Source organism: Symphalangus syndactylus, chromosome 7 (assembly GCF_028878055.3).
Source record: "Symphalangus syndactylus isolate Jambi chromosome 7, NHGRI_mSymSyn1-v2.1_pri, whole genome shotgun sequence".
Taxonomy (NCBI): domain Eukaryota; kingdom Metazoa; phylum Chordata; class Mammalia; order Primates; family Hylobatidae; genus Symphalangus; species Symphalangus syndactylus.
Genome location: NC_072429.2, coordinates 121,225,396 through 121,249,712, shown reverse-complemented (window position 1 = coordinate 121,249,712; position 24,317 = coordinate 121,225,396). Strand labels below are relative to the sequence as shown.

General features: G+C 36.5%; 1 long non-coding RNA gene across 1 annotated transcript; it reads left to right on the top strand.

The window, feature by feature from the left end:
• Positions 1 to 4,774: 4,774 nt before the first annotated feature.
• On the top strand, positions 4,775 to 23,932 carry LOC134737177 (uncharacterized). Its single transcript, XR_010121823.1, has 3 exons — positions 4,775 to 4,875; positions 22,720 to 22,834; positions 23,818 to 23,932. It is a non-coding gene; the product is annotated as an uncharacterized lncRNA (long non-coding RNA).
• Positions 23,933 to 24,317: the final 385 nt, after the last annotated feature.

Sequence of the window (24,317 nt, the reverse complement as noted above, 5' to 3'; positions counted from 1 at the left end):
GTGGATCAGAGAGCACAGTAGTTAGACACTGTCCACTCACTCCAGTCCTCGCACCAGGTTCTCTCTTGAAGGAGGAGCCGAAGAGCACACTCCTATGACTGTCACATGATCTCTAGTGCCCAGCAGAGCATCTTATATATGGCAGATATCTAGTAAAGGCTTGGCATGAATGAAGGCATTAATGTATTTGCATTTTAATGTCTTAGCCAAAGAGCTGCTGAGTAGTGAATTTTAATTATTGTATAATGAGTCTCATTATCTGGAGCTGAATTCAGTTAAGCACATTATGGACCCCAAGGAAGCCTGGCGCTCTGTATTCTACTTTGGGTCCTGAAATGGACAGGGTGAGGAGGAATAGGAGGAGTTGCTCACAGCGAAACTGTCTGACCTACCCTGAATATCACATATATTAAGCGCAAGGACCAAGAAGGAACAAGCTGTGGGAAGACATCCCAGTCCTATAAGGGGATGTAGTCCTGGATAGTTTGTTTTCACTCCCAGCTATGTTTCACTCTGCCATTCCGTTTCTGGATATATCTGATTAAAAAAATTGTGTCTCTTTTTTCCCTGGATATTGACTTCTTTGGTCTTGCCTTTGGGGCTCCTCCCTTTCCTTCCAGCCTCTGTCCTCCCTGCCCCACATCCACGCTTTATTTAAAGCTTCGAGTAACTATCTTCCTGATCAAGTCTGAAACTGTCTCCAGTACAGACCTACTTGGCTGAGGTCCAACCATTTTTAATGAGAAAATAGACTTATGTCCACTGTTTCTGTGATTGAATGGATGTTTTTATGAAATCCATTGCAGATCAGTTTTTAGCCAAATCAAGCTCTGGTAGACTTTGTTTTTCATGTTGACTTTATTCTCCTTTCTTCTCCATCATAAAATGTTGGTTTGATTTCAGGTCTCATGCCTGAGGAGAAGCCAACCCTTGCCCAGCTTTATAGGTGAATCTGAGTGATCTTAGGATAATCTCATCTTCCGTTTCCAAAGATTGGTTCAGGAATACAGGGCTAAGCCAATTATCACATGACATTCCTTGGGTTACCTGAGTACATTCTTTGGGATGCATTTGGGATGGACCCATAACCCCATTCAAGCCAGTGAGTCTTATGAGAAAGGTAGCTGGAGCTTTCAAGAAGTTTATTTGCTTTTAAAGGAGGAGTTAAAGGAAGAAATGATCTTCCTTTACATGGATGTTGTCAGAATGTGAGGTCTGGAACAGCTGAGGACATTTTATCAGCTTGACAATAAAGACTACACACAGAAGTTGGCAGAGCCTTTGTGTTAAGTTTGCAAAACAAGTCATCTAACTTTGGGACTTCCAGTTCTGTGAGCTAATGCTTTTTCAGGATGTTTATGCCAGTTTGAATTGGATTTTCTGTTACTTAAAAGTCAAAGACCTTTTCAGTTATGTACAGCTTAATATTATTAAATTACAAATAGAAGGCTGCGGTCCCTTGAAGTCCTAGAAAAAAATATGTATATATCCCACTGTCTCTCTCAAGTACACACACACACATGCACACACACATACACACAAGTGTATGTATAGATGTATGTATCTCTATCATCTATCTATCATCTACTGTTTATCTATCTAGATACATTCTAAGATTGGGAAGAGCATCAAGGAGAAGCATACAAACTTGGGGCCTAAGGAAATGTAGAAATACCTGGAACTTAGAAGAAGGGACATTTGTTATCTTTAGCACCAACAAGTCATTGGGTAAATGATAATGAATGAATTTCCAGAATTCTATCACTATATGTTTAATAAGTCATAAAAAATGGCAGAAACAGTATTTTCATTGAAAAACCATCTTTGTTCTTGTGAGGAGCTATCTTTTCTACTAGGAAGATCATCTAGTTATAGCTTTGCTTACTTCCTTCTGCTTCCAAGGAAGCCTTTCAATCATTTCAACCCCTGCCCTGGCTGTGGCTGACAAGGAAAAAATTGAAAATGGGACAATATCTTGCAGAAAATAATTAGCAAAGGTTAAGAATACCATGGTGCTGTACAGAAGCTGCTGTTGATAAGGCATTTAACAGTCAGTGCTGATCATCTAGTGACAGGAATCTGGGCAGAGAGGTTATGGTGAGCTCTAATATGAGGTTGGTGCAAAAGCAATTGTGCAATTACTTTGATAGTTCAGCTTTGAAAATGGCACGCCTTCTTCTGTCCCTGTTGTATTGACTCATATAGAGCTGCTCTTTTAAAAACACCAGTGGGGGACTGTGTGGATACAGTCATGTATACATAAAAATTTAAAGGAGAAACTTAATATTCATTTTTTTGGTGTGGAAGGGATCCCTAAGAAGCAATTTCCCTATGATAACTCCTACTTTTATATTGCTGAGGAAAATGGGCAATGGCCACTCTTTGAAAAAGGACTGTGTAAAGGAATCCTCATCTTCTTATTCTGATTGTGCTTTATAGCTTACACAAGTTTAGAGTATCATGTCACAAAGCAATGTATGTAACCAACTTTAGGGAGTGAAATCAACTAGAAGAAATTGGGGAAGAAGACAGAGCTATGAGCAGTAATAGAGCTCAGGAGAAGCCTAAGTTCCATTGCTGCTCCAATATCCTCCAGTACTAGATTTTTCATCTCTATTTGGCAAAAGAATTGGGAGCTGCAGGTTATTGCTATGGATATCAATCATGATATATATATATGTATATATAAAATCTAATGTAACTGAAAATGTTTTGTAACATTATATATAAAACTAGGAAATTTTAATTATTGCTTGAACATGCAATTACTGAGTACATTTTGAAGAATGACTACATCCAGAGGGTTGCTAGGTGCCAGACATGTAAAACACTACAAGACAAATTTCTACCTTCTATTGTCTAGTAATCTGGTTAAGAGTATTACATAACAGCATTTGTAAAATAATGAGTAAGCAAGGGAAGGGAAATAACAGAGCTTGGGGAAACAGATTAAAACAATATAATAAATATGATTTGATTGTAGTGGTTTTAAAAATTCCACAGTTAGTTTCTATGCTCTATTTGTTATACTATAAAACGTGTTTATAATAAAGGAATTTTGTTGTAGATGGTCTACAAATATGGTTGTCATCAATCTCTTCTCTATCTGTGTGTATGTTCTGCTTCTTACCTTAAGAGGTGGGACCTAGTTTCTCCCTTTGAATCTGGGCTTGTTTTTCTCTTTACCTGACAAAGTCTTGCTCCAAGCTCAAACTCCTGGGGTCAAATGATCCTCCTGCCTCAGCCTCCAGAGTAGCTAGGACTATAGGTGTGTGTCACTATGCTTGGCCATTTTGTTTAAATTTATTTTTTATAGGGACAGGGTCTTCCTATGTTTCCCAGGCTTGTCTGGAACTCCTGGACTCAAGCAATCCTCCCACCTTGGCCTCCTAGTGTTGGGATTACAGGTGTGAGCCACCGTTCCAGGCCTGTGCTGGTTTTAGTGACTTTGTTGAGCAATCAAGTGAGAATGAATTAATATTTGGATTTATAAGTCCAAAGTCATAAGCATCCTTGCAGCTTCTGCCCAACTGAGGCCATTCAACTGACAGAACCATGAGAGATAGTCATATATTTTTAAGTTACTAAGTTATGGGACATTTATTACGTATTAATTGTTAGCCACAACAGAAGCCATACTGAAAACAGGATACTGCTGTAACAGAAATCTAAGTCATATGGGCATTAGCTTTGGAACCAGGTGGCTGGAAGAAGCTTGGAGAGCCTTGAGGAACCCAGAAGTGAAGGTTTCAAGACAGCAAAGAACTTGTTATTAGAAAATTGAGAAGAAAGGACTGTGTTATGGTGTGGCAGAAAGTGTCACGACATTGTCCTCTAAAGTAACATGGAAAATAGAAACATACCTAATGAACTGGTGAATTTTGTTAAAGTGATTTTCAGGCAGACTATTCAAGGCATTGCTGGTTGCTTTCAGGCACATATGATAAGGTAAAGCTAGAAAGAAATGCACTAACAAAAGGAACTGTTTAGTTTTCAAGTAAAATTTAAGGGAAGTATAAATGAACAATGGCTTTATGGGTTTTAAAATACAACCGTTTCTATTCCCAGCCTTTTCACAGAGTAAAAGGTTCTTAAAATAAGAGATGACTTGAAAACAAAGATTAACTTAAGGGCATAGTTGCAAGATCTTTTACTGAGACTTCAGAAAGTTTTAAGGGCATGCCTCAGAGACCCTCTTCAATTAGACACATCATAAAGGGCATTGACCCTCAACAACCTAGTTCTCAACCCAGGTCAGAGAGGGTAAAGTTTCAGAGAGATTTGTGGGTATAACTTTTGTCTGTTGAAATAAATCACAGGATTCATAGGAGATCCACGCACTTTGTAAGAGAACCATATTGTTGAAGTTCTATCAGATTGAACTTAAAAGGACAATGACAATTCAAAATGAAAAGAGCTATCAGGGCTCCAAACTTTTCTTGGATAAGAAGAAAGCCGTAAAACCTATTCAACTGAAAACACAAGACATTTGTTTAAAAAAAAAGGAAGGATGACAGAGTAAAAGGTCAAGAATCACAAAGTCCCAGGCAGCAGGACTGCATCATCATCAAAGAAATGGTGATATATGCCTAGCTGGATTTCAGAATTACTATGAAGTGGTGACTCCTATGTGCTTTCAACTCCCCTCCCACCACTGAATTTGAATGAATGTGTTTATTGTATTTATCTTATCACCATTAGATAGATATGTAGGAAATAATATGTATCTTCAGTTCACAGAGTTTGAGAGGAGCTGTATTCAAGTTGCTGAAACCAAGAAGCTACACTCATGAGTCTCACCTAAACTCGAATCTGATTTAGATGACATCATCCTGGACTTTGAGTTGATGAAACCTTGGAGGTCTTGGGAGTAAAGTAAGTGTGATTTGCATATGATGGATATGAATTGTAATGGCCAGAGCATGGCTGTGGTAGGTAACGTCTAGAGATGGCCACCATTATTTTTTTTTCTCCTCTATCCGCACATACTACCTCTCCTGTACTCTTGAAACTGGGATGAAATTAGCAACTTTGTTAACCAAATAATGCCACAGAAGTGACTTTTGCGACTTGTGTGGTTAGATCTTAAGAAGTCTTGTATCTTGTTTCTGGATCACTTGGAATGCTTGCTACAGGAACCAAGCCACTGTTCTATGAGAAGTGCAAGTCACATGGAGAAACCATGTGTTGGCAAGCTAGTCTGCATCTTCAGGTGAGCTGCCAGCCAATAACCAGCCTTAATTTCCAGTTAAGTGAATGGCTGGATGTCTAACTCAGTTAAGACTTCTGATTATTGAAGCCTCAGGTTACCCCTGACTGCAACTGCGCAAGTGGTCCAGATGAGATCAATCTCACAACTATGGGAGACAATAATGCTATTTTGTGTTAATCACTAAGTATTAGTTTGTTACACAAAACAGATATTAAGATTAAGATATTTATGTGTCCAGATAATAGACCCAGGAGCTTCCTTATGTCTATTCCCCTTTAAAGTCCTTTTTTTTTGGTAAACTCACAGCTGGAATAATTATGCCCGAGCAAGGCAACTTGGGTAGCAGCATTTGGCTTCTGATGATTCTTTCCTCAGTGGATGCAGGATGCTGTCATCTTAGGAACTTGAAAAAGAAAGCATACTGTTTCTTGTACTTTAATTAGTCATGCTAATTATAATAAAATTTTTGCTGGAATAAAAAAAGGGCTTTGTGTCTGAAGTAAGCAAAAAAAAAAAAAAAAAAAAATCCATGTATGCACAGTAGTTGTAGTGATCTGCACCAGTTAGGTGTAACCATTAAATAACTGCTAAGAAAAATACATGGCCTTGGAAAGTGTTGTTTCCTTGGCAGTAGTGGAGGGGCAGGAACAGATTTGTATAAACACATTTTTGTTACAAGCTAGAGGCAGTTTTGGAGTTTGATGGATAAGAATGACATTAGATAAAGCATATTGTATTATACTGGGAATAGCTCATTAACAAGCAGTTAACTTTGTGTGTGTTTACACTCATATTTCTCACGTTCACTGCTGTATCCTCAGCAACTAAAACAGTAACTGGCACTTTAGAAAGACACAATAATTATACAATGAATTAATAAATTCCATTTGTTTTGTTTAATGAAGTCTTTTGATTTAATATTCAACTGTACTTAGATTAATGGGTCTAAAATAACTCAAATTTTCTTTGAAAATAAATACATTTCTTCTGGTGTGAATGTAGTCCTCTTAATGGTCTATATGTGAATTATTGAGTTCAATTTTAAAAATTGACTCGACTTCCTTCAATATGCTTCTAGTACCTGTTCTTTACCTCTTTCATCCCCGAGACTAATGATGAATTTTTGTTTGTTCAGGTAACATAAGCACAGTTTCTTAATATTAATAACAGATTTCCAGTATGTATTATGTGTCAACCACTGTACTTAGCTCAACTAAGCTCCATGATAACTTTTGATGTATGGACTATTATTATCCTACTTGTAGAGATGAGAAAAAAACTATAGAGGAGTGGGTCTTTGCTTGAGATTACAGTGATTTTAAGAGGTGGTGCCAAAATAAGAGTCCAGAAATAAGTGGCAAAACCCAAGGGGCACTTATTTCCTATTGCCTGATTTTTGAAGTTGCTAGGGCCTAACTATGAATCTTTGTATTGGATAACTATTTTGGGGGTTAGGAGAGTGATAATTATTTATGGTTCTGACTGCTCATTTTGTGTTTGGAACAAATTAATAAAAAGATACAAGAGTCACAGAGATAGAGATTTATAAATGTTAGCTCTATAATTGGTAAAACTGAATTGTAGAATGCTCCTTGGATTCACCAAGAAGATGGAGCCTTCCATTGTTACCTCCTTAATTCTAGACATAGAGTTAACCCAGTAGAAGGAGTTGAGTTCTGCAGACAAGCAGAAACAGCACCTTAAATTTAGTACAGAAACTCCAATATTGTAATCACAGAAATAAAATGCTCAGCAGATGAGCCCTAACCCATGAGTTCTTACATTCCAGTGTAAAGTCCAGAACCAAATTCATTAGTTCCATGAATAGGTAGATTTCACAATAGAAGGGAAAAGGCTGCTGAGCTAGACATGTTCATATTTGTCTGCCAGGCTCACCAATCTTCCCTTGGGTAGGAGAGAGCAAGATATTATATATGTGAACAGAAGCTTTTTGTCTGTTACATTTTCAGAGGATGAAAACTCCCATTTTAGGGAACCAAGACTGAATTCCATGATTTACATGGATGTTTGGAAGATATCTGCAATTTAATCTGTGTTCGTTTCTGAGATATTGGGCAACTCCTTCTTGGAATATGTGGTAATGCTCTCTTTGAACAGAAAATAATCATCTGAGTTTTGGCCAAAATAGTTGATCAGATTACCTATGAAAATGACTCTCACCCAATTACAAGAATGTTATGATATAGAAACTCTAAATATATGAGTAATTAACTATAGAACACTCCATTACCATGTGAAAATCTTTAATCTTTTAAGGTACTGAAATTTTGTGCATGTCTCATGATTTTCTGTATATGGTCAATGAGTTCTGCCTTAGCCATAAGTGGTCTGTCTGAATTCTTCTCTATTATTTGTGGATTTTCTTCCTGATGTACCAAGCGTAGTCTGTTTGTTTTTTCCTAAGAGAAAAGCAGATGATTCAACTATGTATTTCTCAGTGTTGATATTGTGGTTCTGAGGTATTTCATAATCTTGAGTAAAATCTTGTCAATTTTATGCTATGCCTTGTGGGAGCATATTTTTACTTTTAAGTCTCTTTGGCAAAGGGGAGCTTCCTTTGTGTTTCCTCGCCAAATGTATTACCCATTGTTTTCTGATTAATTCTTTCTCAGAGTGTTTACTCCTTCTTACCTCAATGTCATTACTTTTCAGTCTTGGCTTTGGGTAAACCTAGGACAAGAATTGGATATCCAAAGCCAATTTCAATATAAAAACTATAATATCTATCAAAATCAATCTAAAATCATGTGTGTATTTCTCTTCTTTGTTGAACAGGGGCTTATAATCATGTAGGTAAATACACATGGTTTTGATTTCAGCACTGATTACTGAAGATTTGTCTTCCATTCTTCTGGGCCAGGCCCATACACAGTCATAGTTAGAAGAAAAAACTATTTGCTATACCTGGAATGCCTTTCCTTTCAATCTGTGAATGTCTAAAATTACTTATTCTTTGAAGACCACCTCAGGTGACCCTACTGTGGGGAAAATGCCCGAATTATCTTTGTAATCCCAGCTCAGCCACTTAAAGATTGTGTAAGTTTAGTGTCAGCATATTACTTAAGTTCTTTTAGATTTAGTTTCCTCATACGTAAGCTGGGGATAATAATACCTACCTCACAGAAAATGAATGAGAATCAAGTTATATAATATACGAACAACACTTGACACTGTGTGAACGCTCAATACATGTAAATCATTATTATTAGCAAAATGATTATTAGGTTCTCATGCTAATCCACAATTTTTATTGGCAGATATACATTAGTTTATAGTTAACGTTATTCATAATCTTTTCTTCATATTCCAATAGGAAGAGATGACTTCTCAATCTAGTTAATCCTGGATGTGTATTTCTCTTTTTATTAACTGTAAAATGCTTATTTATATGCATACAATTTCCCTTATCAGTGAACATCTAGAAGGCAGAATGGTACTTCATTTCTTTCTGTATGTTTAGCACCAAGGACAGTACCTGGCACATAGAAGATACGTATTAAAGACAAATAAAACAACTCTTAATGGATCTCATTTTAAAAAATTCTCGGTTAATTATAAAGGCTCCAGTAAACCAAATAATTGTATGTTAACTTATTTACTTTTATTACTGTGTTTATTTTCTCCAACTGCTTCATCACACAAAGTAAACACCTAAATGTAAGCTGCATGAGGGCAAGAGCTGTGTCTTGTTTACTGCTCTCAAGAACATTTGAGCAAAGTGCCTGGCACATGGCAGACACTCAATAAGTTACAGTTAATACTCAATGTATGAACTGTTCTATACTTAGAATTGACTAAGAAGAATAAGTCTTAGTCTCTGAGAACTTGACAATCTAAGTTTGCATATCTCTGCTGATATGTTTTCAGGTTACTCAGTAGAAAACCAAGTTATTTACACATTCTCAAGTGTCTCAAGGTTAAATCTTCCATGCATAAAATATCTGGGCGATTGATTGTGTTTCTTACTTTGCTTCTAAGTATGTTAGCATCATGTTGGCATAGCCTAAGCCAGACCAAAATGAATTCATTGATTGACTCAACAAATGTTTATGGATCTCAGATATTATATGGAGATGGTCTCAAACAATGGGATGTGCTGTGGAATTTGATGTGGAGGCTGAAGGAAAGAGGAATCTAGGCGGACTCACAGATTTTTTGGCTTGAGTAACTTGGTGAGTAACTGGTAGTGCCACTGAAGAAGGATGGAAGAATGAAGGAGGAACAGTTTTGTAGGGGAAATTAAGTATTTTGGCTTAATCTTAATCATTTTGAGATGCCTACTAAATACAGAAATATTTAGGATCCACTTTCATCATCCTCATCCATCCCTTGCACTTTTCCACTCCTAATTTCCTAGACCTTCATTCTAAGCATTGCTCAGCACTTAATGCTATAGCTCTTTACACAGGATGCTATCTAAAATATAACAATTCTGGCCGGGCGCAGTGGCTCATGCCTGTAATCCCAGCACTTTGGGAGGCCAAGGTGGGCAGATCACCTGAGGTCAGAAGTTTGAGACCAGCCTGGCCAACATGGTGAAACCCCGCCTCTACTAAAATACAAAAATTAGCAGGGTGTGGTGGTGAATGCCTTTAATCCCAGCTACTTTGGAGGCTGAGACAGTAGAATGGCTTGAACTTGGGAGGCAGAGGTTGCAGTGAGCTGAGATGGTACCACTGCACTCCAGCCTGGATGACAGAGCGAGACTCTTGTCTCAAAAAAAAAAAAAAAAAATTGTGGTACACAGGCAGTACTCTGGTGCACACTAAGATGTGGTTGTCTGATTAACAGCTGAATGCATTACTTTCCTTAAAAGCCTTGCTTTCTATCAGATAATCCTATGTTAACATAAAGAAAATAAGCCACCATGGTGAACGTCCAGGCAACAGTACTCTGATAGCATTGTTATTGAATAGTAGGCCCTCACACATTATTTTCTAGTATCCATATTTTTGGTATAAATGCGTAGAACACACTTTAAATGAATTCTTAAGTTTGCTTTGTGGAGGTAGAATAAAAGTAGAAATAGCTACATCATTCATTTTGTAAAAATTTGAGTCTATCACTTGTTTGTGTTTTATCTGGTATGTTGATGCTCATTTATTTACATCACTGATCTAGTTCATATTGAAAACATAAATAATTATGGAAGACTTAAGTTTCTTATTTAATTCTATAAGAGTAAGTAGAATGTATCTATATGGTTGTGGGTGTGCAAGCACATACATATATTTGGTCTATTTTTACAATTATCGAAAGTCAAAGTAATCCATGTGATTGTGGTATGACACCAAAAATGACAACTCATTGTACTCTGTTCTGTTCTTTAAAAATTTTCCTCCACTCATTCTTCTGTGCCCCCGTGCTCCTCACTCAAGTTTTGCATTTTTCACAAAGAGTGCAGGCATCACTTCTTTTTTCCATAACAAAAATTTCAAAGTGAAACACAAGCTCTGGGTAAATAACGAGATTTTGAATTCAAAATTTCAGCTGTAGCAACTGGATCCAATAGATATGAAATATCAAAGTAAAATGCCAGACAAAGACACAGATTTTCAAGTTTAAGTAGTGGAGCTTCCTGAACTTTTATCTAAGCGTAGAGATGGAGATAAAGCTTGCGGAGAGAGGTAAAACATGCATTTGTGATTTTATGTCACAAATTTCAGCTTATGCAATTAATTGGTTACAGAACCTGTGGTAGAATTTAGAAAGACACGTGCATATGTATGTTTATTGTAGCACTATTCACAATAGCAAAGACTTGGAACCAACCCAAATGCCCATCAATGTTAGACTGGATAAAGAAAATATGGCACATACACACCATGGAGTACTATGCAGCCATAAGAAACAATGAGTTCATGCCCTTTGCAGGGACATGGATGAAGCTGGAGGCCATCATTCTCAGCAAACTAACACAGGAACAGAAGACCAAACACTGCATGTTCTCCCTCATAAATGGGAGTTGAACAGTGAGAACATATGGGCACAGGGAGGGGAACATCACATACCGGGGTCTGTCGGTGTGTGGGGAGCAAGGGGAGGGATAGCATTAGGAGAAATACCTAATGTAGATGACGGGTTGATGGGTCCAGCAAACCACCATGGCACATGTATACCTATGTAACAAACCTGCACGTTCTGCACTTGTATCCCAGAACTTAAAGTATAATAAAAAAAACTTCTCATGGGCCTCAGCTATGTTTATGTAAGCAGCATGTTTATCAGCATCTTGCTCCTTGACTGCAATCTCAGACTGCAGGAGGTATCTATACATAACTTGAATAGACAATGTTCACTTTTCCATCATTCATTGAAGAAACACTTGTGGATAATCTAATGCATGTTCACAACATGTGAGGTTAGAACCACTGCTTTTAGTTCTAACAGAATAACTGAAACTCTGACTCAAATTTTAGCTGTACATTTAGAAGCAAATCCAATGATAAAATCATCTTTCAACCTTTTGATTTATTTGTGTTAATTCATGCTAGCATTACACTACAGGACACAGAACATCTTTATAAAGCGCTACACGTGTAGATTATTTTCGAAAACAATATTTTTCATCCCATACAATACTTTTCTCCCCAAACTTATTTGACCCTGTCATTTTTTATGAGTAATTCTAAGGTATTATTTTATTAAAAGTGCCAACCGCTGTCCTCTATTGTCTATTTTCAGTTGCTACATTTATTAGTAATCAAATTAATAAAAAATCTCTCCTTAGAAAACATGATATGGTCTTCCCTTTTAGCCTTGGGAAAAATCTCAGGAAATCTAGTTTAAAAGATATGTGTAAAAGAGCCTGGGAATATTCTACTTCTTTTAGCTAACCACCTGATTTCACCAGGCCTCTTATTTCTTGATGGACTAGTCATGCATTGTGGTAGCTGGTGGTGGCAATGATGCTGGGATGAATATGTCTTGCAGGACATTATGGTGAGTTATTGAACGGAAGTCTAGGGATTGTTCAACCCCTGAAAACAGACCACATCCCATTGCACGAGGAAATTTGGGTAAAGTTCTGCCTTTTCTCATAAAATCAGACTCTGATCTAATCTCTTTCACAATTGAGTTTATCTAAAATATGTTCACACTGAAAGTTAATGCATTTTGTCTGTCAGCATTTGGCGTTGCCTTGGTGGCAGTGTACAGACCAATTGTTAAGAGCTTTTTTTGAAGCAGCTTTACCAGTTCTTTCATCATAGTGCATATGCAGCATTATATGTTCAATGTTATTTGCTTCATTTTCTACAACTGGAAAGAATGTATTTTGAAGCAGCATAAGAGAGTATATTTGAAGATTCCTCTTGTACTTTAATATAGTCATTAAGAAAGCTTTTAAAGGAGTAATACTTGGGGGTTGCAGAAATGGCATTCGAATTAAAATTTAAAAATATATAAGTGAAAGAAAATATCAAGTTTATTTCGGGAATTACAAATCATAGCCCATGTGATAAATGTGTGGGAATTGATTCTTGTTGCTTAACACAGCTGAGAAAACAATTTAATGTCAACCTACTGACAAATAAAACTGCCATAGCATCATTATTGTTTTAAGAAACCACATTGGAAGCCAAATATTTCAAAGTTAAGATGTATGCTATGTATTTTGTCAGTATAGTTTGCTTATTACTGAGTGAAAGAAGGCAAATCATTTTATTTGGTCTAATGATCAACAGAGGTGAGATATAGGATTATGGGATACTATAGTGGAATGGTAAGTTGGCAGTCCTCTGGTTACCTAAGAGGAAAACTGAAGCTCAGAGAGGTCAAGACACTTGCTCAAGGAGGTGAGTCCCAACCCCCCGCTTTTATTATCTCCCCTAATTTCAGGTCAAAATTCTAGAGAGGGTACACAGTTAAGAATCTATGCTTACATGGAGCAGGGTGATACCTTTCTACTCCGACATCTGTTGAAGAAAATCGAGCTGAAATGTATATGAAACAGAATTTTCTTTATGAAGCATAGAAATTATTTCTTGGAGAAACAGCAGTTAAGATCTCTTGGATACCTTTAAAAAATGCTCCCTTTTAAATGTTTGTCCTGTTCATGAAATAATAAGAACTTGCTATTAGGATTTTAATTTTTTCTGAGCACAGAGAAGCTAAAATATGGGGCTATTTATCTCAGTGACATGGTGACAGATTTCTAAAAGTTATTTTGGGTATATATATATGTCTATTTAGCTAAAGATGTGGTACACCAAAACATGATTTTCAAGCTAAATTTATTCTAAAGGGGCTTATTGTTATAAGTGAGTTAGCAGCATTGTGTTAGGAAAACTGGCAATATTATGATCACATACCCAGGCACAGAGAGGAAACAGAATGATGGGATTTGCAGTGAAGAATGATGCAAAACCTACCAAGACAGGAACTTTCATAAATTAAGGCTCATTAACTAGAAAGAAGAGTTGAGGGCCATGCTCGCATCAGAAAATGTCATGCCATAGATATTTTTCATAGCGCTTCCAAGTCTCTCATCTGAGCAAATCCCACTGGAGTCTTTGTTCATGTATATATCCCAAGGTAGATGGTTGGCAATTGGGATGATTCCCTTTTCCACAACCTCTCATCTATGAAGTTTTGGCAGGGTTTCACCGAGCTTAAAACCTTAAAGCAGCCACAAGAACATTTTGAGTTACTACTCAACAGTGCTAATAAATACAACCTAAGATAATGTAAAGTATGAGTCTAGGTAATAGAGGTACCTCATTTTGTATTAAACCAAAGTCATAGGCATTTGTTATTAATTTGAAGTCTTTTGGTTTCACATCTTAAATGTTGTGAAAACAGTTAATCTTTCACTTTTTTTTTTTTTAGCAAATATCTGGGTATCTACTACATACCAGAAAAGTCAGACACCAGTGATAATAATAATACCTGACTTTATTGCCTGTTATGTGCCAATTCCTCTTGTAAATGATTTGCATGCTGTAGCTTACATAAACCTCACAATAACTCTGTGTGTTAGGTGTCATCATTATCTCCATTTTGCGTATGAGGATTTCAAGGCAAAGAGTGGTTGGCTAACTCTCCCAAGGACACAAAGCTAGAGACAGTGGATCTGGATGTGAAAGGCAGTGCAGTGTTGTTTCAAAGTATGTGCTCTTGACCCATATGCTATTCTGCTTCTCCAGCAAATGGTAAAATGACTCAGGCCTCTGTGTTCAAAGAACTTACTTTTTTTAAAAAAAAATTTAAGTTCTGGGATACATGTGCAGAACGTGCAGGTTTGTTACATAGGTATACATGTGCCATGGTGGTTTGCTGCACCTATCAACCCATCATCTAGGTTTTAAGCCCTGCATGTGTTACGTATTTGTCCAAATGCTCTCCCTCCCCTTGCCCCCTACCCCACAACAGGCCCCGGTGTGTGATGTTCCCCTCCCTGTGTCCATATGAAGAACTTACATTTTAATAAGATAAAAAGATCACATAAATAGTGTAATAAGTGTTGTATTAGAAGTAGAGGACTCCAAGGGAACACAGAGGGGACACCCAGCCCAGTCTTGGTCCATTAGGGACAAGTCCTTGGAATGATATGTTAGCAGAACCCTAAACTTTAGGTTGCCTTCCAAAGTTTTCTATCACTAACTTGAGTCACAGGCTCATAGAATCTTAGAAAATATTTATGTCAGCACCTTCAGTATACAGATGAAGCAAATGAGGGCTCAGGCAAGTTATTTGGCTAGTAGCTGATAGAGATTTAGCAAGAATGCAAGGATCCACACACTGTTATGCTTTTCTTAAATTATTATATCACATATTTAGTCAGTGTCTTAAAAATTAATAATCGTCTTACCTTGATTGAGATAAAATAGTCTTCCTTCTTCCTCTGCCTTTCTATAGAACTTTTCACTTTTTTTGATGTCATGTGAACTTCAATCAAGACATAAATTCTTTATGTAGATTAAGTGATTTTACAAAGTAAAGAGAAAAAAAACTTACTGCTTATGAACCCTGCTGAGTATACATTAATGTATTTTGAGGTGAATCACAAGTAGGCCACCATTAACATAGATTTTTGGTACATTAGAATTCTAGCTTTATTACTTACTAGCCAGTAAACTTGGGCCACTTACCTTTTCTAGGCCTCAGTTTCTAATCTGTAAAATAGGAAAAATAAATAATAATCCCTCCTGTGCATCAGCATTTTGAATCCAAGTTGCACTAAATTTTTAATCTTTCAGTGGGTAATTACCCAAAGGTCTCTCTCCCTGTTTATATTATCTTTCTGTATTGGATGTGACTGTCTCCAAAATTTAAATAATAGTTAATGATAGTGGTTGTAGTGGAAAATTTGACAAATTCTTGACATCATAGGAACACTTAGTAAGTATTATGTTGGTTGTTCATTTGAGACAGACATTCTTTAGCATGATAAAGAAGGATTTTTTTATTCTTAGATTCTAAGACTTCTTTTTTTAAGTATATATGTATATAATTGATTGTTCAACTTCATCAAATGTCAGTAATCAAGGTGCTCATATGGTTTATTTCCTTTGATCTTGATTGTTCGACTTCATCAAATGTCAGTAATCAAGGTGCTCATATGGTTTATTTCCTTTGATCTATAGATGTGATAAATTTGGATATATTTTAAAATATTAAGCTCTCCTTGCACTCCTGGTTGATCATGATGCATTTTTCTTTTAATATTTTTCTTAATTTAATTTTAATTGATAAGTAAAAATTATATATATTTATAGTATGCAAAATGATATTTTGATATAACAAAGGTCTCTCTTACAGATTTTCTGTTAACTAGATAGTATAACAGGTGTTTCTACCAAGATTTTGATTGAAAACAGATGCATGTTTATTTATATTCTTCACTGTGGATTTTCGTTTGAGGTCCATGTACCTCTTAAAGTATATTGATTGGGTTACAGAGTTCTTAACTGCCTAATATTGTGCATTTTTAGGGAGAGAAGGCTCATGGTTTTCTTAATGTCTTCAAAGGGTGTCCATGATCCCCACATTTTAAGAACTACTTTGTATTCTACAAAATAAACTCAAAGCTGCTATCTCTTGAAACTGATGTCTCTGTTCTTCCCCCTTGCTGATCAGAACTTCTCACTATTTTGCACTTTGCTGACTACACATTAGTGGTAGGAGAAGTTTTATATTCCCTTCTCGATTTTCTCTCTAGAAAATAACTTTCAGGTTATGTATAACCAGAAAAGATCTCTTGTTAACTGAACCAATCAACCAGTGAAGCAACCAACTACCAGCTAGAAAGACAGTTGACAGACAACCAAACTCTACTGAAGTAAGCCTGTGGAAATCATGAGGTCTGTGGCAATGTCTCTTCTGATTTGTTTGACTAGATTTAGGAGCTGTACCTAGATGTAGAGGAGCTGATTTTTTCGGACAAACAAGCTTTAGAATTGAGAACAGAAAAGTGATTGAGGCCTTGTGTCCATCCATTTTAGACTGAAAAAAAAAAAAAAAGCAAAGACCAGGTGAAGCCTACTGTCCAGTTGCAAGAAAGGGTTGAGTTGCACACTGTGGCTTCTCTGGCATTAAGTGGTGTCAGAGACAGGCTCACACAGAAGGTAGATCATCTGCGTTGTCCCATGGCCTGACTATGCAAATGGAAACTAACATTTGGAACCAAGAATATTTGAAAATGAGCAGTGCAAAAAACAAGAGAAAGAAGGAAGGAAGGGAGAGAGGGAGGCAGGGAGAGAAAAAAGAAAGAAAATCAATCAATCAATCCCATTAGATAAGTTAGTGTCATGTATATGTGTGTTTCACCTTAATTGATTCCACTTGGTCCCATAAGCCAGAAGCACTCTGTCTTATTTGAAGTCAGATAAGACTTGGATGAATGTGCTCCCAGGAACTCTTGCCTGCCTGCCTTCTTAAACTGGTAACTCTCTTATCCAGGGCATCCATCATCCTATAGTCTTCTACTTCCTTCTTCATCTTACCTACAGTCTTAAGGTCCTCTATTTAAAAGTCTGTTGCCTCACAATGACCAGGGTCCTCCCCACTAGAAAAGAAGAAAGTAGGCTAATTTCTGCTTTTGAATTTGAAATGTTTCCTAATGGCATTCCCATTTTTGGCTGGCATATTGTTGTCTGTGTCTAAGCAACCTGACCTCTTCTGGTCACTGAAGTAGTCAAAAGGGCTTGGCTTGGGCCTTGAATAATTAATTTCTGCCTCCAAGATAAAAATATTATTTGCAGTTTAAAAAGTTATAATTGGGGGCTTAGCTCATCTAGAACAATATCTAGTGATTTTTAAGATTCTCAAGTTAAAATGTCTTATTGATTCAAATTTGATGCTTACTTTAAGCCTTCTTGCCTAGGGATTTAAAATAATTTCCCAACTACGTAGTGTGTGTTTTTCAGATTTTAACATTTTCTCTCTAAAGACAATTGCAGTTAAATTTGGGAAAGTGGTTGCAATGCTTATTGGCAAAGTCATCTGTCTCCTAATATTGTTTGGTAACCTGAATAACTACATTCTAAACAGCATGTTTTTTGTCTGTTTGTTTTTACTGGCACACACTTTCATTGCATAGGGGTGGTATATGGATCATCTCCTATAATTTTTTAATGAGCCCAGACTCAAACTCTAATCCAGGCAATGGAATTCCAAATAAGTAGTGATACTGAAATCTACTATTAGCCTTAACATCAAATCTTCCTTTGCAATTTATTTATTTATTTATTTGATTGGGGGAGGCGGGTAAACAATACCTGAAGGCCCCAGCAGGTTATGTGGATGGCCCCTGAGTAAGATTATAGGGAACTTTAGGGATTAAGGAAACTGAAGAGAATTTTGTTCCCAGAGAGCAGCTAATACTCACTTCCAGACAACTGTGCTATACAGGACTATGGTGCCAGTGTTGCTAGAATGTCTGATTTTTTAATAGAAGGCTGAAATACACATTTTATATGAAATATTCTGATTTTAAAAATATTCTTTTTTTCACCTACAAATTATATTTTATTTTTAACTGAGAGATCATAATTGCATATGTTCATAGGGCGCAATGTGATGTTGTGGGACATGTATATGTTGCAGAATGATTAAATTAGGCTAACTAGCATATCCCTTACCTCACATACTTTTCTTCATGGTGATAACATTTAAAATCTTTTAGTAATTTTGAAATATACAATTTGTTATTATTAACAATAGTCAGCAAGCTGTGCAATAGATTACTAAAACTTATTCCTCCTGCCTAACTGAAACTCTGCACCCTTTGATCAACATCTCCTGTTTTCCTAGCCCTCCTCCTGCAGTCTCTGTAACCACCATTCTACTCTCCAATTCTATGAGTTTGAATTTTTCGATTCTACATATAAGTGAGACCATATGGTATTTGTCTTTCTGTGCCTGGCTTATTTTATTTAGCATAATGTCTTCTGGGTTCATGCATGTTATTGCAAATTTTCTTCTTTTTAAGGCAGAATAGTATTCCATGAGGTATGCACACCACATTTTCTTTATCCACGCCTTCATTTGATGGACACTTAGGTTATTTCCATATTTTGGCTATTGTGAATAATGCTGCAGTGGACATAGGAATGCAATTATTTCCTTGACATACTGATTTCAATTCCTTTGGATATATACCCAGAAGTGGGATTGCTGGATCATATGGTAGTTCTGTTTTTAGTTTGTTTGAGGAGCCTTCATACTGTTTTTCAAAATGGCTGTACTAATTTACATTTCTGCCAACAGCGTGCGAGCGTTCCCTCTTTTTCACATTCTCTCCAATGCTTACCTTTTGTGCTTTCGATAATAGCCATTTTAACAAGTGCGAATTGATAGCTCATTTGGTTTTAATTTGCATTTCCTTAATAATTAGTGAAGGTGAACATTTTTCATTTGTCTGTTAGCCATTTTTACATCTTCGTTTGAGAAATATCTATTCAGTTTCTTTGCCCAGTTTATTTTTTAAGTTTTAATTTCTATTTTTTTTAACTTTTAGGTTTGGTGGTACATGTGAATGTTTGTTACACAGGTAAACATGTGTCACGGGGGGTTGTTGTACAGATTATTTCATCATCCAGGTATTATGCCCAGTCCCCAATAGTTATCTTTTCTGCTGTCCTCCCTCCTCCCACCCTCCACCCTCAAGAAGACCCCAGTGTGTGTTGCTTCCTTGTGTTCATAAGCGCTCATCATTTAGCTTCCACTTATAAGTGAGAACATGAGGTGTTTGATTTTCTGTTCCTGCGTTAGTTTGCTAAAGGATAATGGCCTCCAGCTCCATCCAAGTTCCTGTAAAAGATATGATCTCATTCTTTTTTATTTTGCCTATTTTTAAATCAGGCTATTTGTTTTCTTGTTATTGAGTAGTTTGAGTTCCTTATATATTTTGGACATTAGCTCCTTATCACATATATGATTTGCAAACATTTTCTCTCAATTGGGGGGGGTTCTGTCTTCACTCTCTTAATTTTTTCCTTTGCTGTACAGAAGCTTTTAAGTTTGATATAATCCCACTGATCTATTTTCGCTTTTTTATTGCATTATATTTAAGGTGTTACAACATGATGTTCTGATATACACATATATATATAGTCAAATGCTTAGTACAGTCAAACAAAATTACATATTCATCATCTTCCATAATTACCTCTTTTTCCTTGTGTTAAGATCACCTAAAATCTACTCTTAGCAAATTTTTAGTATGCAGTACAATATTATTAACTACAGTCCTCATGCTGCACATTAAATCTCTAGATTTATCCTACCAATTTTTAAATGATAGCAATTCATTCACTTTTTAATTTTTGGAAACACTGTGTGGTCAAGGAGAACAGTTTTACCTTGTGTTAGAATTTACAAAGCACTCTTAAGTCCACATTTGGTCCAAACAAACAGGCTATCACATAGGAAGATTTTTTTTTCCTTTGCAAATAAAGAAACTGAGGAATACAGTGATTATGTGACCGGCTCAAAGTGACATATCTATTATGAAACAAGAAAGTAGGACTAGAACCCAGGTGTTTACACACCTCAGCTTAATCGAAATTCTCCTATGTTTATCGAGCCTTTGTGCAGATGCAGAAACAGTCACTATTTATGTTCTAACAGTTTCCACTTAATTTCATGCTTGCTCATTGGGTTCTTCTGCTTTTACATTTTATATAATCTGGGTTGTCTCCCAAACAAAACTCAAAGAGTAACCTTAACACTTTTGATGTGGTCTACTTCACTGACTTGACTTTGAGGAGTAACAAGAAAATTTCATAATGGAATTATTTATTCTCCATCTAGTTTTTTTCTTCATTTCATGTAATAAATAATTTCAGCACATTTTCGGCTGTAAGTCTCTTTGCTGAAGTCATTCTGAACAAAATTATGAACATACTACCAAAAAGAAATGAGTTTGTTTTTGTGAAATACATTTCAGAAAGAACAACTGTGATAAACCTATTCGTACAAAAACTTTAAGTTACACATTATCTTTAATTCCTAGGATTTACTGCTGTAATTTCTGATAGCCTAGGCCTTCCGAGACCTTCACCGCGAACCACTTAAGACAGAATAGAGGCTTTCCTTTAGTAGTTAATAAGAAAATTATATTTTACTAAAACCAAACTTTTTTTATTATCATACTTTAAGTTCTAGGGTACATGTGTACAACACACAGGTTTGCTACGTAGGTATATATGTGCCATGTTGGTTTGCTGCACCCATCAACTCGTCATTCTGCATTAGGTATTTCTCCTAATGCCATCCCTCACCAAACCCCCAACTCCACAACTGGCCCCAGTGTGTGATGTTTCCCGCCCTGTGTCCAAGTGTTCTCATTGTTCAATTCCCACCCATGAGTGAGAACATGCAGTGTTTAAACCAAACCTTTTTTGAAGTAGTAGATGAGGCATTTCTTTTCTATAAATGAGATTTGCAAATAGTGATTTTATTTATTATTTTAGGAATCAAGAAATCCCCAGAATGAATGGTAAGGTAATTTGAGGGTCTTTTGATAGAATCACACTGTTGGTTCCCAGAATGAATGGTAAGGTAACTTGAGGGTCTTTTGATAGAATCAGACTATTGGGTGTTTGGAAAGTTTCTAGAATTTTTTTTTTTTTTTTTTGGTAAGCTTTAGCACCAGAGTTTCAGAGAGAGAGAGAGATTGGAACGTTTTTCCAAGGGGCATTCATTGGTTTTACCTGCAGCTGATAAGGTTCTTGATAGCAAGCAGGTGCATCCTCAGCAACAGCCATATCTTTAGATGCTGCTGAGGATGCACCTGCTTGGTATCAAAAACCTTTTAGATGTTAAAACTAGCTTTTGGGCTAGTTTAACATCTCTGAGGCTCTGTTTCCTTAAAGGTTTCCTGAAAATTTTAAATGAAATATTTATTTATGCCCTACACTATTAGACTTTAGACTTCCCAATGGTCTCTTCCCCAGAATTATACATATACAACTATACATGTACAGACACTTGAAACACATGTAGTCTCTAGAGTTGTTCCATCTTCACAAAACAACGTATCTTTTAAATTATTTGTATTACAAAGCTTTATTATTGCCAAAAAACGAGAACAGGGGCCGGGCGCGGTGGCTCACGCTTGTAATCCCAGCACTTTGGGAGGCCGAGGCGGGCGGATCATGAGGTCAGGAGATCGAGACCACGGTGAAACCCCGTCTCTACTAAAAATACAAAAAATTAGCCGGGCGTGGTGGCGGGCGCCTGTAGTCCCAGCTACTCGGAGAGGCTGAGGCAGGAGAATGGCATGAACCCGGGAGGTGGAGCTTGCAGTGAGCCGAGATTGCGCCACTGCACTCCAGCCTGGGCGACAGAGCGAGACTCCCTCTCAAAAAAAAAAAAAAAAAAAAAAAAAAAAACGAGAACAGGGTAAACCTTTCAGGAGAGCAAGAACAATTTAAAACTACCCACCCCTTTTTAACTTTCCTTAGAGATTTAATAATTACCTTAAAAGACAGAAAATTCCAACAGTACTCCTGCCTATCAAGTCTTTTTAACATTTCTAATTTAGCTCAGTGATTTTCAAGCATTCAAACACAAAAGTACTATTACAAACGGTTGTATGCTTCACACCATGGTGATTCTGATGCACAGCTAATTTGGATATGGTTGTGTTCCTCTTTTTCCTCCCTTTCACCAATTTAAGAATGAGGGATGGTAAGAGACTGCCATTAGTCTACACAACTAGTTCATATGATAGGTCACTATCTGAAGCAAAATCAGTATGTTTTTTCATTTGTTTCTTTTTGGTGTTGCTTACCTGAACTTCTGGTATTTTTCCTATTTGGATAAATAGCAAATCCTTCCAGATTATTTTCATAAGGCTATAATATTTCCAAACTGATATCTGTCCTGCTCCCTCTGTTCAAGCATTCTATTTAATAATATATATGAACAAAAACATCGTTTTAAAGCAGCAATGTTTACAATGGTGATGGCTTGATTCATTTGTTTATTTAAAGTAGTTGTCTCAACAATGACTTCACTTGTTTATTCATCTAAAATAGTTGCTTCAAGATTCAGAGCAACCTGAGAAGGTTGAAAGTTTTCTTGGAATCATGGAAGGTCAAGATGAAAGGATGCTTTCAAGTTATTTAAATCCACATGTGAAACCTGGAGAGGGTGAGTAATGTGCTCAACATTATACATCAAGTAGGCATAAGGACTAGGATCTGTGTCTCCTCACTCCTGGACCAGTGCTCCCTCTTGTCACCATTTTGCTACTTCTTACTTTATGATTTCTCTCATCCTTAAGGCTTCCAATGTGATCCATTCCAGGAGGTAATTTTAACTTAATACCCCATGGGAAGTGTGATGCTTTCCCCTTTGCACCTTAGTTTCTGCTGGGAAAGCCTAGGGAATACAGAAGTCAAGTAGGCGGCCTCATGATCCCATCATTGGACCCTGAGTTTAACTTTTCCACTTGACTCATTTGGTATTTTTCACAATAACTTTTTTTATTAGTTGATTCCTTATTTTGTCTTATTTTCCATGCTTAAATGTGCCAATCCTTGCTCAGATGCATACACTGGAAAACAATCTAGGAAACAGCCTAGGAAAACAACATAATTTCCATGCTGCTTGTTAGTTTCATTGCTTTTTGCAAAACTTATGGATCTTGCTCATAAATATATTTGTGTGCATCTTCTTCAGAGGGACAACAGAATATTTATAGTGATTTTTATGCCATTTCTTTATTTTCAACTTCTAAAAATACATTTTATGGTTATTTTTATCTACTTTTCTTTTTCCTCTAGCTCTTTAAGATGTTAATAGTTGATTTTGCACCAGCCCTTGACTTGCTTGACTTCTTTGAGCAAGGCAGGGGCTTATTTTCCCAATTTGGTTGACCTATATGTAATTTCCTTTAATAGATTAGAGAATTTCAATTTCTTTGATGACATTTAATTTGCATAGGACATCTTTTTGAATGAAACCTGATGAATTAAATAGAGTTAAATAACATTCAAGAGGAGTTTTTTTTCTCTGATATCTATTAGTTGTACATATTTTTGCCAACTGGGATTTTAAAGGTGAAACCAGGGGGCATGGATGTGGCAAAGATTGGCTAGCTCGTAACCATATCAATTTCTTTTTTCTCTTAGGAATGAAGCCAGATACATTTTTCAGTGCCCATTGCAGTTAATGTGTCCCTATGACTGAGTTTTAACCAATGGAGTGTGGGTAATGTGCACCACTTCCAGGCCTGGGCATTAAAAGCATCCTACACTCTAGTCATTCCACAAGTATTTATTAAGTGTCCACCATGTTCCAGGCCCTTGTAAGTGGGTAAAGTGATGCTGTTGTCAAAAGGATGTCAACAGACATGATTTCAGAATATGAAGTTTCTTTAACGGCAAATAATATAAAAACTTGTCTGCAAAACTCCTCTCACCCCCAATTCTAGGTGCTTGACAAATTCATATTACATCTTTACTTTTAACAGCTTTATTGAGGTATAATTTATGTGCAAAGAAGTACACATTTAATATGTTCAATCTGATGACTCTGGACAGTTCTAAATCCTTGTGATAACCATTACCACAATGAAGGTAATAGATATATCCAACACCTTCTCTTTTTTTGTAGTAAGGACACTTGAGAG